The sequence below is a fragment of the Silene latifolia genome, chromosome Y (genome assembly GCF_048544455.1).
Source record: "Silene latifolia isolate original U9 population chromosome Y, ASM4854445v1, whole genome shotgun sequence".
NCBI classification, from domain to species: Eukaryota; Viridiplantae; Streptophyta; class Magnoliopsida; order Caryophyllales; family Caryophyllaceae; genus Silene; species Silene latifolia.
In genome coordinates, this window is record NC_133538.1 from 463,711,872 (window position 1) to 463,724,492 (window position 12,621).

The 12,621-nt window shown below is 39.2% G+C and overlaps 1 non-coding gene across 1 annotated transcript; it reads right to left on the reverse strand.

Moving 5' to 3' along the window:
* Positions 1-1,255: 1,255 nt before the first annotated feature.
* LOC141637048 (small nucleolar RNA R71) lies at positions 1,256-1,363 on the reverse strand. Its single transcript, XR_012541612.1, has one exon. It is a non-coding gene; the product is annotated as a small nucleolar RNA R71 (small nucleolar RNA).
* Positions 1,364-12,621: the final 11,258 nt, after the last annotated feature.

Sequence of the window (12,621 nt, forward strand, 5' to 3'; positions counted from 1 at the left end):
CTTTTCAATGAGACTTGTAAGACATAAACCAACTCGAGTCTCATTAGACCATGCATATAGTTGAGTAGGGAGAATTAAGTCGACTTGTAGGTGTTGTACAATCTAATCAATTCGGCTCCGGGACCCAAACTTTCCTAGGATTGTAAGACATAAACCAACTCGATCCATCACAACAATAATTGCTTGCTTATAATTTGAGAATATGTTTGTATGATCAATTCCCATGAATCCCCTATGACCCCATGACACCCTAGTGCCTTTTATCAATTCTTTACATCCCTTTTTAATCATCTTGCTTGTTTACTTTCATTGTTATTTAGTTTAGTGATCTTCTACTTCAAACCCCAAATTGTGACACCCTTAGACACCACTAGTTGCAATTGAAAATCTCATCTCAATTCCCGTCCCTTGGGATCCGACCTTGACTTGCCTCATTACTAATTGTAGAGTTGTTGGTAGAGTTATAAATTGTGTTTTTGTCTAGGTGCTCCTAACGACAAGTACCGAAAATTAAACCTCCAAGTGAGTCCGACCAAAAAATGGCGCCGTTGCCGGGGACGGTGTTAACTTTATTTATATTTTCTTAAATTGTTATTAGTTGTGTCTTTCTTTGCCTTGGGGAAGTAAAACTCCTCAAGGTTTGTTCTAATAATTTTCCAGTTGTTTGATATTTTGCATGTCTAGAAGATCACAAGGTAACTTGTTACCCTTTGATCACGAAATTTAAAGGACTTTGAGAACCAATAGAAGACTTGCTAGGAGAACTTTAAGAGGTATTGGTGAGGTTGTAGATATTCAACCAAACACTATTGAGTTCATAAACCCTTTTGCAAGAGAAGGTGAGGAGAACCCAACACAAAATCCAACACAAAATCAACCCACAATGCCTAAATTTTCTTCACATTCCGTACCAACCAAGGAGAACCTACCTAATGGTACTCCCACACCACAACATTTAACCGGAAATTTCATTGCCAAATCCGCATTTATCCAATTAGTCGAAAGAAGCCAATTTGGGGGGATGCCTAGTGAAGACCCTCACTCTCACATAGAGACTTTTTGCGATTATTGTGATGCGATTTCTCAAACCGGTGTAACTCAAGACCAAATTCGATGGGTCTTATTTTCTTTTTCTCTAATTGGCACCGCAAAACAATGGTTGAAAGGCCTTGATAAGGCTACTCTCGGAATTGATTCTTGGAAGAAATTGGCTCTAGCTTTCTACAAAAAGTTCTATCCACCGGAAAAGACTAACATGCTAAGAGCTCAAATTACGGGCTTTAAGCAAAAAGATGAAGAATCTTTGTATGAAGCTTGGGAGCGATTCAAAGGAATTTGTCGCTCATGTCCTCATCATGGACATAGCGAGTCTTGGTACAACAATTTTGGAACGATCTTTATGAACTCTCAAGAAACATTCTCAACATGGGATCAAATGGAATGTTCACCGAAGTTGACGACAATCAAACTTGGAACAAGATTGAGGAAATGGCGGTCCATAATTTACAATATAGTAGACCTCGCAAGGCTACTAGAGGAGGAAAGCATGAAGTGGACTCGATTACTTAATTGGGTGCTCAACTTAGTGCTCACATTGATACCATCAATTTGAAGTTTGGAAAAGCTATGGCTAGACTTGAAGAAGCCTCAAAATCACCAAAGCAACATGTTAATGCCATGACGGCATCTTCATCAATCCCAATTGGGATATGTGAGAATTGTGGAACTTTGGGACATGACCAAAGTGAATGTAGGGGAACAAATGAACAAGTGAATGTTTTTCAAGCATACAAGAGTGGTACCCCTTATTCAAACTATGACAATGAAAACACCAAATTCCACCCAAATCTCTCATACAAAAGCCAAAATGTTCAAAACCCTCAACCAACATACACCCCACCTCCCATGAGAAACCAAAATCAAAGCCCCTTTTACAACCAAAACCAAGGTTACCAAAATCAATACAATCAACAAAATAACCAAGGTTTTGATGTTCAAAAAGAGGTCCTCCAAATGCAAAAGAATCAACAAGAGTTTTTCACTCAAATGCAAAAGGATAGTCAAGCAAAGGAAATCACCATCAACAACATCCTAGCCCACACCAAATTGTTGGAAACCCAATTAACTCAACTAGCATCTTCAAACTCACAAAAACAAAAGGGGCAATTACCACCTTAAAGTAATCCCCCAAGTCATGAAACGGTTAGTGCCATTCACTTGAGAAGTGGTACAAGGTATGAAGCACCGGAGAAGCAAGTTGAGGATAAAGTTGTGAAAGCTAGTGACAAAGAAGAAGTTGTGCAAAACTCCAATGATGGAGAACCATCAAAAGAAGAAGTTTCAAAGAAAAATGAAGACAAGGCCAAGGAGAAGGAGCCCATTGTGATTAGACTTCCTTTTCCGAGTCGTCAAGCCAAGCCAAAATTTGATGACCAACTTGGAAATTTTATGGAGATTGTGAAGAATTTGGAAGTCTCAATTCCTTTCACGGAATTAATCAATCACGTGCCGGCCTATGCAAATATATGAAAGACATCCTTACGAAGAAGAAGTCGATCCGGAAGTTTGAGACTATCGCCTTCACTAAGGTGAGTAGTGCAATACTTCAAGGGAGTTCACCTCCAAAACTTAAAGATCCGGGAAGCTTCTCAATACCGTGTACCATTGGCGACACCACGATCAACAAAGCCTTATGTGATCTAGGGGCTAGTGTGAGTGTTATGCCGTACTCGGTGAGTAAAAGGTTAGGGATGGGAGAGCTTAAATGCACCAATATCACACTCTAAATGGCCGATAGATCGACGAAGACACCATTAGGGATATGGGAAGATGTTCCGTAAGAGTTGGGAAATTTTTCATCCTGGTGGACTTTGTCATTGTTGACATGGAAGAAGACTCCAATATTCCAATCATTCAAGGTAGACCTTTCTTGAACACCGCGGGTGCGGTGATAGATGTAAAGCATGGAGAGCTCACTCTAGAAGTGGGAGATGAAAGAATAACTTTCAATCTTGACAAGACAATGAGAGCTCCCCGTTTGCATGAACCATGTTTTATGATTGATCATTATAGCCGGAAGGATGATAGGAAGAAGTCGGAATTCCAATGGAAGAAGAAAGTCGATGATGCTCCATTCAAAGAGCAAGAAAATTGTAACAAAGAGAGATTGAAAAGCTCACCAAAGTAAAGCAATGAAGAAGATGGCCTCATTGGCCGAGACAAGAAAGTGGGAGAGTTGCCTCTATCAACTCAAGAGATCTTTAGTGACCAAGTAGATGAAGTTTGTGGTCTTTGGGACGATGAGTTTGAAGGGATTTTCAATCCCTACATTGGTAATGCTATCGATAAAGACCAACACGAAGGACAACAAGAGCAAAGATCTATTGAAGATCTTTATCATGACAATGAACAAGCTTTTGACTACTTCTTCAAGTTGTTGAGCAACATCAACAACACCTTGGGCATGCCCCCATGACATCTCACTAAGGATGAGAGTTTGGTGGAGTCCTCTGAAAACCACCATTTGTAAATATTTCTAACTCCCTAACTTGCATTTTAATTCTTACATTGCATTTTTGTCATTTTCGGATTTTTATGCCTTGATCAAGATATTTATCATTTTTGAGAGATGTGAGGGAGGGACTAATGATTTTATTGATGTGTAGTACTTTAGCTTAGTGTGGGGATAGCAATTGCCTAGGCTATTCATGCCTTAGTAGTGCCCCTACAATGAAGAACACGGGATTTGAAGAATGAAAATGACACGGGATATGCAAGTGCACGGATGGAACTGAATCCGGGTAGACCAGGAGGAATCCGAGCGTCCTTAAGGGGAATCCGCTCTTCTTAAGGGAACCCGAGTGTCTATGGCTGAAACCGTCCGTCCAAATAAGCTCCAAAGTTGAAAATTTGGGACTGTTAGAGAATCCGAGCGTCCCAGTAGAGAAGACGCTCGTCTGAAAGAATCCACTCGTCTTTGCAAGAAGACGCCCGTCTTTTTGCCAGTGCAGAATAACAAAAGTTCCTGTAAGAGAATCCACTCGTCTTTAAGGGAATCCGCTCGTCCTGAAACTGAAGAATTCGCTCGTCTTCACTGAAAGACGCCCGTCTTTGGGCGAGATTTCCTGAACCCAGATTGAGTAGAATCCGAGAGTCCCGAAAGGAATCCGCTCGTCTTCCCCCTACAGTTTGAAAATTTCGGGTGTTTTTAAATACCCTTCCCACATTCATTCATTCATTCATTCATACATTCAAAACACTACCCAAAACCCCAAAACCCCAAAACCCCAAAACCCTCATCCTCTCCATCACCAAAAACAAGATTTCCTCAACCAAATTCAACAAAATAAAATCCAAACTTCCAACATCAATTAATCACTCCTTTTCCAACAATAACCAATCCAAGCACCAAAATATTCAACCTTTGGGTTGATTTTTGAAATACAAAGGCAAATCCTTTCATCTTAAAATCGATTTGGGTATACTTGGAAATTGAAGATTTTCAAACTTTTCTTGGTATAATCATCAATGGCAAGAACAAAAGGGTAAACAAAGGCACTCAAGGCAAAGGCACTCTCAAAACGGCAACAATGCCTTCAAGTATAGAAAGCTTCAATGGCTATGGTGGTTGCTAGTGGAAACTTGAAAGTTCAACAACAACAAAATCCTCCCTTGGAAGAAACAACAACAACTCCGGAAATTGCTCAATTATCAAACTATCCGGAGTTAATTTTCATTTCTAACTCCAATAGGGATACATTTTCCAAGTATGCTAAGAAATCCATTCTACCCACCAAATTCATATGTGAAGATGCCTTGAACAAATTGGGTGTCCTTGAGCAAACAAAAGCCTTCTTTGAACCTATGGGGTTGGGAAAATTGTTTACTACAAGAGAATTGACATACCCCTCCCTTACCTTGGAATTTTTAAGTTCATTGAAAGTGACTAAGGTAGAGACTAGAACATATATCTAGTTTCGCCTTGCCAATGTGAATAGGCGCATCATCTTTGATGTTTTGAGTAAAGCATTAGGTCTTAGTGAAACACCTCGTTATCATAAGAAGCCCGAAAAATATGACCCCACTCCTCTTTGGGAGGCGATTTCCGGGAAGAAATTTGAGAACTTTCATGCTTATTGCGCTCTATTAGTCCACCATCCGGGCATTAGAGTGTGGCACAAGGTCATCGGGAATACTATAATTGCAAGAAAAGACAATAATCACTTTACAAAGCTCGATTTTGTTCTACTTGAGTCGACCTTAAATGTTGGAAGGGAATTCACCAAGCCTTACAATGCTCTAAGGCTTTTGGTGGAAAGATGGCTCAATGTTGATTGTGGTAAGGAAGGCACCGCTTTTATCGTAAATGGAGGTCTAGTTACTCTCTTGGCCAAGTACTTTGATCCAAATTTCAATAAGGATAACACCTATGTGGCGAAAAAAAGGGGTCATCTCATTGACATGGATGCCATGATTAACAAGTACAAGTGGGTCAAGCATAATCCTCTTGACACCAACTATGGGTGGCTCACCAATGATGCTAGATCTTTCACTTTGCCTTCCAAGATATGCCGCTAGAGTGCTCATAGAACAAAATACCTACTTCCACTCTCAAAAGGCACCGAGTACATCATCCGTCAACAAAGGGGCGAAATTGAAGAGCCCTCCTCCTCCATTGTCACACCAGCCTACCCATTCAAATATCAAGAGTTCAAACCCGAAGGTGTTGAAGTGGGCAATGACTACATGACTCTACTTATGCAAGAGATGCATAAACAAGCTTACAATGATCGAGTAGATGCATACTTGGTCCAATATCCACCCCTCCTTCATTTAGCTAGGCAAGGACTACTTGATCCTTCATGTCATTTGCCTAGTTGGGCGGATAGGGAAGTCTTCTTTCCAAGCACATCATGAGGTTGATGATGATGAGGGTGTTGATTAAGAGGTAGATGATGAAGAAGAAGAGGCTAATGAAGATGATGATGGAAGTGAGCAAGGAAGTGAAGAGGGATGTGTTGATGAGTCCGCTTCTATGGAGGAAAATGATGACAATGATGATATGGTGGAAGACTAGCATGCTTTGGAGGCTCCTACCCTCTTGAGGTTTGTCTACTTCTTTCTTTGTTTTATTTATTTTTATCTTGATCATAGTTGGAGAGTCCTAGCAACATAGAGGACTAACACCTCGGCCCCATTGAGGTGTTCTTATTTCATTGTTCCCGATTTGAAAATCCAAAATGAAAATTTAGTTTCATGCATTGCATCTTGTGTGCATGAACTACCCCAACTTTAGGACATTAGAAATAATGTCTATCTCGGTTTGGGGAAGTACATGCATACGCAACGGGAGGTAATCTAAATTACGCTCTCCGTCATAAACAAAAACCCATGCATCATGTAGTATAGATTAGTATAGCTTGCATTTAGTATAGAATTCATGCATCATGTTTGCATAATTTCCCATTATTTTGGCCATTGAGGACAATGCCCATATTAGTGTGGGGATGGGGAATTCTAACTTAACTTCTATTCAAAAAACCCAAAAAAATCAAAAAGTTTCGAAAAATCCAAAAAATTGAAAAATTTGAAAATCCAAAAACAAGTTCATTTCCTTTATAGTGTAGACGTGTATATATTGTTGTATATATTGTATTTGTTCTATCATTGTTCACATTGATCGACTATGCCACATCCGAGATATGAGGATATTGAAGACCGCATTGTATGATCTTTCCAATCTCCTTTTTCCTCTTTATGTTAATGACTATGTGGCTTTATTTTGATTGATGCGATATAACAATGTGAATTTAGGACTTGTATTTAGTTTATATGGCATATTAGTTGGTAGAATCACTTGCATTAGAATGTATATGTGTTAATTGCATCATGGCATGTAGTTGCATGTTAGAAAAATTTTGCGAAACCGTCTATTTGGGAAGCTTGACAAGTGTATATAGGCCCTAGTAGATGCTTTTTTCTTCTTGAGACATTGCTTGTTAGAATACTTGTAAAATACCCTAGGATGTGTCATGCTAGTATCCTTTGACCCATGGATTAAGGCCTAGTCAAGAGTACCTTGTGGTGTGATAACTCCTTGGCTACCGTTTATTCCAAGGTGACCCTTGAAACCATGCATCCATCATCCATGTTCTACCACAATTTTGTCATCAAAGGGAATGGGCACCTAAAGAAATTGATTTGAGTTCAATGAAATGAAAAGTGAAAGAAAGTTTGCAAAATGCATCAAATGAAAAGAGGAGCAAAAATAGACTCCTAATTCTTCAAATATAAGGCACCCTCACTACATATGGGGTGACTTTGAAAATGTTCAAAAGAAATGCAAAGAAAAGTTGAAAAGTTGTCAAGTATTGAAATGCCAAAAATTAAAAGAAATGGCAAAAAGAAAGTGTTCTCAAATGTCAAATGCCACAAGAAATTGGGGGGAAAAACAAAAACAAAATCAAACTCCCAAATGAAACTCAAATATCTATCAATCCCTTTATCCATCGTATCCATTTTTGTGCATGTTAGAGAGGGGACGACCCTTCTTCTTGTCTAGGCAAGAGGGGGAATTCGGCGATCCTCCAGTGTTTCTAACACCATAGGGAGTCTACTCTTGACAAAAGCATTTAACGATTGAGGACAAAGGTACCCTAGCTTGACACAATTTGGAGGTGATTTATTGGAATCCTTCTAAGCTTAGTAATGTGAAGAAATTGCATCTATGAAGGAGTGTGTACCCTTGAATTGCTTCCCTTGTAGATAATTTCCGCCACTTAGATGAGGAAAGTGGCTATTCTTTTGTAAATGCATCCATTACTTGATTTGTGTGCTTAATGTTTGGATGTGTCGCCATTTTGGCAAGACCGACCTTGCCTTGCAAGAAGGCATCCTACCTCATGGTTGTCTTGTTGTGAGTTGAAGGGGCGGAGTGAGACCCGCTAATTGTCTCATATCGGCTATTCTATTAAGTTAGTTTAAATAACGGTCCTAGTCTTTGTCACCTCTTTACTCGGGACGAGCAAAGGTTCGGTTTGGGGATATTTGATGTGACCATAATTAGAGCATATTTAGTCCCCGAATTAGCCTTATTCCCATGCTTTTTAGTGCATATTTGGGTCATTTATTGTCTTTAGTCCTTTGTTTTGCATATTCTTTGAGGTTTTGTTTCCTTGGTAGGAATGAAGTGCAAACCTTGCATTTTCATGGCAAAATAAAGCTAAATTAATTGAATTCACTGACCAAGCATCAAAGAGAAGACAAGATTAGAAGGCCTTTGTACATACTATAGTATATGGGCAATGATGAGAAAAGACCCTTGCATCCCCGAGGAAATCCTCAAGAATTTAATGAAGAAAAAGGAAGAAAAGAAGAAGGAAAGTAGCTGTAAGACAATTCGAGCGGATTATCCACAAGACGCCCGTCCAAGAGGTACAATCCGAGCGTCTTCCCCTAGTGGACGCCTGTCCAAAACACCTAGAATCCGTCCGTCTTCCCCAGGTGGACGCCTGTCCAGAATCACCAAAATCCGCCCGTCCCGTGCCCTGGACGCCCGGATTGTCTGTCAGCCATTTCGTCTTCTACAAGCTTCAAGGAAGGATGCGCATATTTTTCTAAGACCGGCGAAAAGGAGACCGGAGTCTCCCTTGAGACCGGCGATTCGTCAAGGACTTAATCGTCATTTAATCCCTTAGTAAACCCTAATTTATGTAACTAATCCCCACTATAAATACCCCATTAGGCTAATTAGAAGAGCATGTTCTTCTTAGCAATCTTTAGTGTAGTTAATATCAATCAAATCTCTCTTTTATCTTGTAATCAACATTTAATCAAGTTTTAATACAAGTTTCATTTCCTTAATCTCTCTCTTGTTCATCCTTTGTTTTGGGTAATTGAAGATTATTTGGGTTATTATTGGGAGATTGACAACCTTCCAATCAATCATCAAGTACTTCTATTATTCTTTGCTTTATTATTGGAATCATTAGTAGGTATTATTCTCTTAATCCCTCTTTAATTATTGTTAATTATCTTCATTTATTCATCATGTTTCACTTTGTTGGTATGATTGACAACCTTGCTAGCATGTTCAACATGATAATGAGTGAGTAGTTTCCTTTGCTAGGGTTAATGGGTAATTAGGGGAAACCAACATGGCGGATGATTCATGCTTAAATTAATAAGTTTTCATAGTTTATTTGCTTGCTTGTTGTGATCTCAACTTATGCACATGTTATGTTTGATGAAACGCGAGCCTATGAATCCTTGCATTTTTTTACCCATCACCTATCTTTTCAATGAGACTTGTAAGACATAAACCAACTCGAGTCTCATTAGACCATGCATATAGTTGAGTAGGGAGGATTAAGTCGACTTGTAGGTGTTGTACAATCTAATCGATTCGGCTCCGGGACCCAAACTTTCCTAGGATTGTAAGACATAAACCAACTCGATCCATAACAACAATAATAATTGCTTGCTTATAATTTGAGAATATGTTTGTATGATCAATTCCCATGAAACCCCTATGACCCCATGACATCCTAGTGCCTTTTATCAATTGTTTACATCCCTTTTTAATTATCTTGCTTGTTTACTTTCATTGTTATTTAGTTTAGTGATCTTCTACTTCAAACCCCAAATTGTGACACCCTTAGACACCACTAGTTGCAATTGAAAATCTCATCTCAATTCCCGTCCCTTGGGATCCGACCTTTACTTGCCTCTTTACTAATTGTAGAGTTGTTGGTAGAGTTATAAATTGTGTTTTGGTCTAGGTCCTCCTAACGACAAGTAACGAAAACGAAACCTCCAAGTGAGTCCAACCAGGAAGAGAGGCAAGCTGAGTCAGAAGTTCATAGGGCCTCTGAGATCTTAGAGCGGGTTGGAGAGGTTGCATATCGTCTGGCTTTACCGGCTGCATTAGAGAGAGTGTATAATGTATTTCATGTATCTCAGCTGCGGAAGTATGTGAGTGACCCGTCACATGTGTTAGAGGCAGAGAGCTTAAAGCTAGATTAGTCCTTGTCATATCTTGAGGTGCCTAAACATATTCTTGACCGGAAGGTTAGGAAGACTAGGAGTGGTGAGACAGTTTTGCTTAAGATCAATTGGTCTAACCACGAGTCTGAGGAAGCTACATGGGAGGCAGAGGAGGCCATGAGAGAGCGTTACCCTTTCCTTTTTTATCAGATATGTATGGTTACGGGGACGTAACCTTGTTTCTTTTAGGGGGGTAGGAGATGATCGCGGAGAGTTTTTAAGAGTTTTTATACTTTTTTTCATGTTGTGTCGGTATGTTTATGGTGGTCGAGTCGGGTTGAGTTTGGGTTAGTAACATGTTTTATACTGAGTTCTGTTTCGGTTGTTGAGTCGGGAGTGTTGTAGTGTGTGTCTTTGTTTTGTTGTGGTTTGAACTTCGGGGACGAAGTTCTTTTTAAGGAGGGAAGACTGTAATACTACGATTTTATGTGTCTCTGGGTACTCTATCGAGTGGGCCTTACTCTGTCGAGTAAGGGTGTGTTGCGTTTTAAAATAGTTTCTGACCTGTTGGGTACTCAATCGAGTAACCTGGATACTCGATCGAGTAAGAGGCACTCGATCGAGTATGTCAGCTACTCGATCGAGTAGCCGGTTTACGGGAGGATGATTTGTCGGGTTTTGTTAATAATGCGATTTAGTATATAATTACTCCCGTCACTTTCTTTAAACACTTTTACAAACCTAATTACTTTCAAAGAGAAAACAATCTACGTTCTTCGCATCAATCGCATTATTGGCAAATTTCGGAGCTTGGAAGGTCGGATTTCACCTTTCTTTATACCGTTGTAATCCTTACGTCGAGGGTAAGATCTACGTAATGTTTTTATAGTATTTCGTTAAAGTTAGTGATCGGACAAGAGTTGGTCGTCACACATCCAATCAAACACATTTATAAAACTCAACAAACAACTAGTTAGTGGTAAGTCGAGGTCGATCCATGGGACGGTGTGCTTTGGGTTCTAAGTCTATCTATCTTAATTTATGCTAGTGTCACAATTTGGTTAGATTTGTAGTTGTGTCCTAGACTAGTGCAAGCAATAAAGTAAAACAAGTAATAAAAGGAGGGGTGTAAACAAATGATAAAAAGAGCTAGGATATCATGGGGTCATAGGGGATTCATGGTGTTGATCATACAAACAAGTTTACAATTATAAGCAAGCGATTAATGTTGTGGAGGAACCGAGTTGGTTTATATCTTACGGTTCTTAGGAAGAGTTGGGTCTCGGAGCCAAATCGATTAGATTGTACAACACCTACAAGTCGACTAACTTTCCTCCTAATCAACTTCTATGCATGGTCTAACAAGACTCGAGTTGGTTTATATCTTACAAGTCAAGTTGAATAGATAAGTGATGGTTGTAACTGCAAGGATTCATAGGCTTAGTATTTCATCAAACATAACATGTGCATAAAGTTGACATCACAACAAGCAAGCAAATTAATTATGTGAACATATTAGATTAAGCATGAACCAATCCCATGTTTGGTTTCCCTTAGTTACCCACTAATCCTAGCTAAGAGACTACTCACTCATTATCATGTTGAACATGCTAGCAAGGTTGTCAATCATATTAGCAAGGTAAAACATGATGAACAAGTAAGAAAGATTAACAATAATTAAAACAAGGATTAAGAGAATTATACCTATGGAGATTCCAAAATAATAATGCAAAGAATAATAGAAGAAACTTGATACATTGATGAAGGATTGCCAATCCTCCAATAATAACCCAATAATCTTCGATTACCCAAAAGTAATAACCTTGAACAATAATTAAGGAGAGATTAATGTGATATTTGTAGAAAGATTAAAGAGTAATCTATTCCTAATCTAATCTAAGAGGAATTTCTAATATGGAGGCTCTCTACTTTCCAAAACTTCATACCTTGATTATTTACAAGTGGGGTATATATAGTAGAGCTTCATTAGGTTAACTAAGGCTAAATTAGTAATTACATTTTTGAGTTTTAAGCAGGGAAATGCTAGTCTTTTTGGAGAGATGAGCATCTCGGCTGAAGACGCCACAATCCGTCCGTCCAGGAGGGGAAAACGCTCGGATTCTTTCAGGGGTGGACGGGCGTCTTTGTGCAAATCCGCTCGGATTGTAGCAGAGGAATCCGAGTGGCTTCGGGGCTTGGACGCTCGGATTATCATCTTGGACGGCTGTCTTGTCCCTTTGGACGCTTGGGTTCTGCGTCAGAATCCTTCTCTTTACTTTCTTCTTATTCTTGTAGGATTAGTCTTTAGTTCTCGCCTCCTCTTCATACTAGTCCGTCAAATATCGTCAATAAGCTTCCAAATATGCAAGGAAGACAGGAAATTCTGCCTAATTATCTTTTTTCCTACAAAACATATGAAATGCACTAGGAAAGCAAAATAGAAAGCATTTGACGGATAAAATGGCTACGGAATGTTATAATAGCATGCAAAATAGGCTCAATTAGAGGACTAAATGTGCGCAAATAATGTTCACATCAAATATCCCCAAACCGAACCTTTACTCGTCCCGAGTAAATAGGTGACAAAAACTAGACCTTTATTTAAACTATCCTAATAATATAACCGATATGAGACAA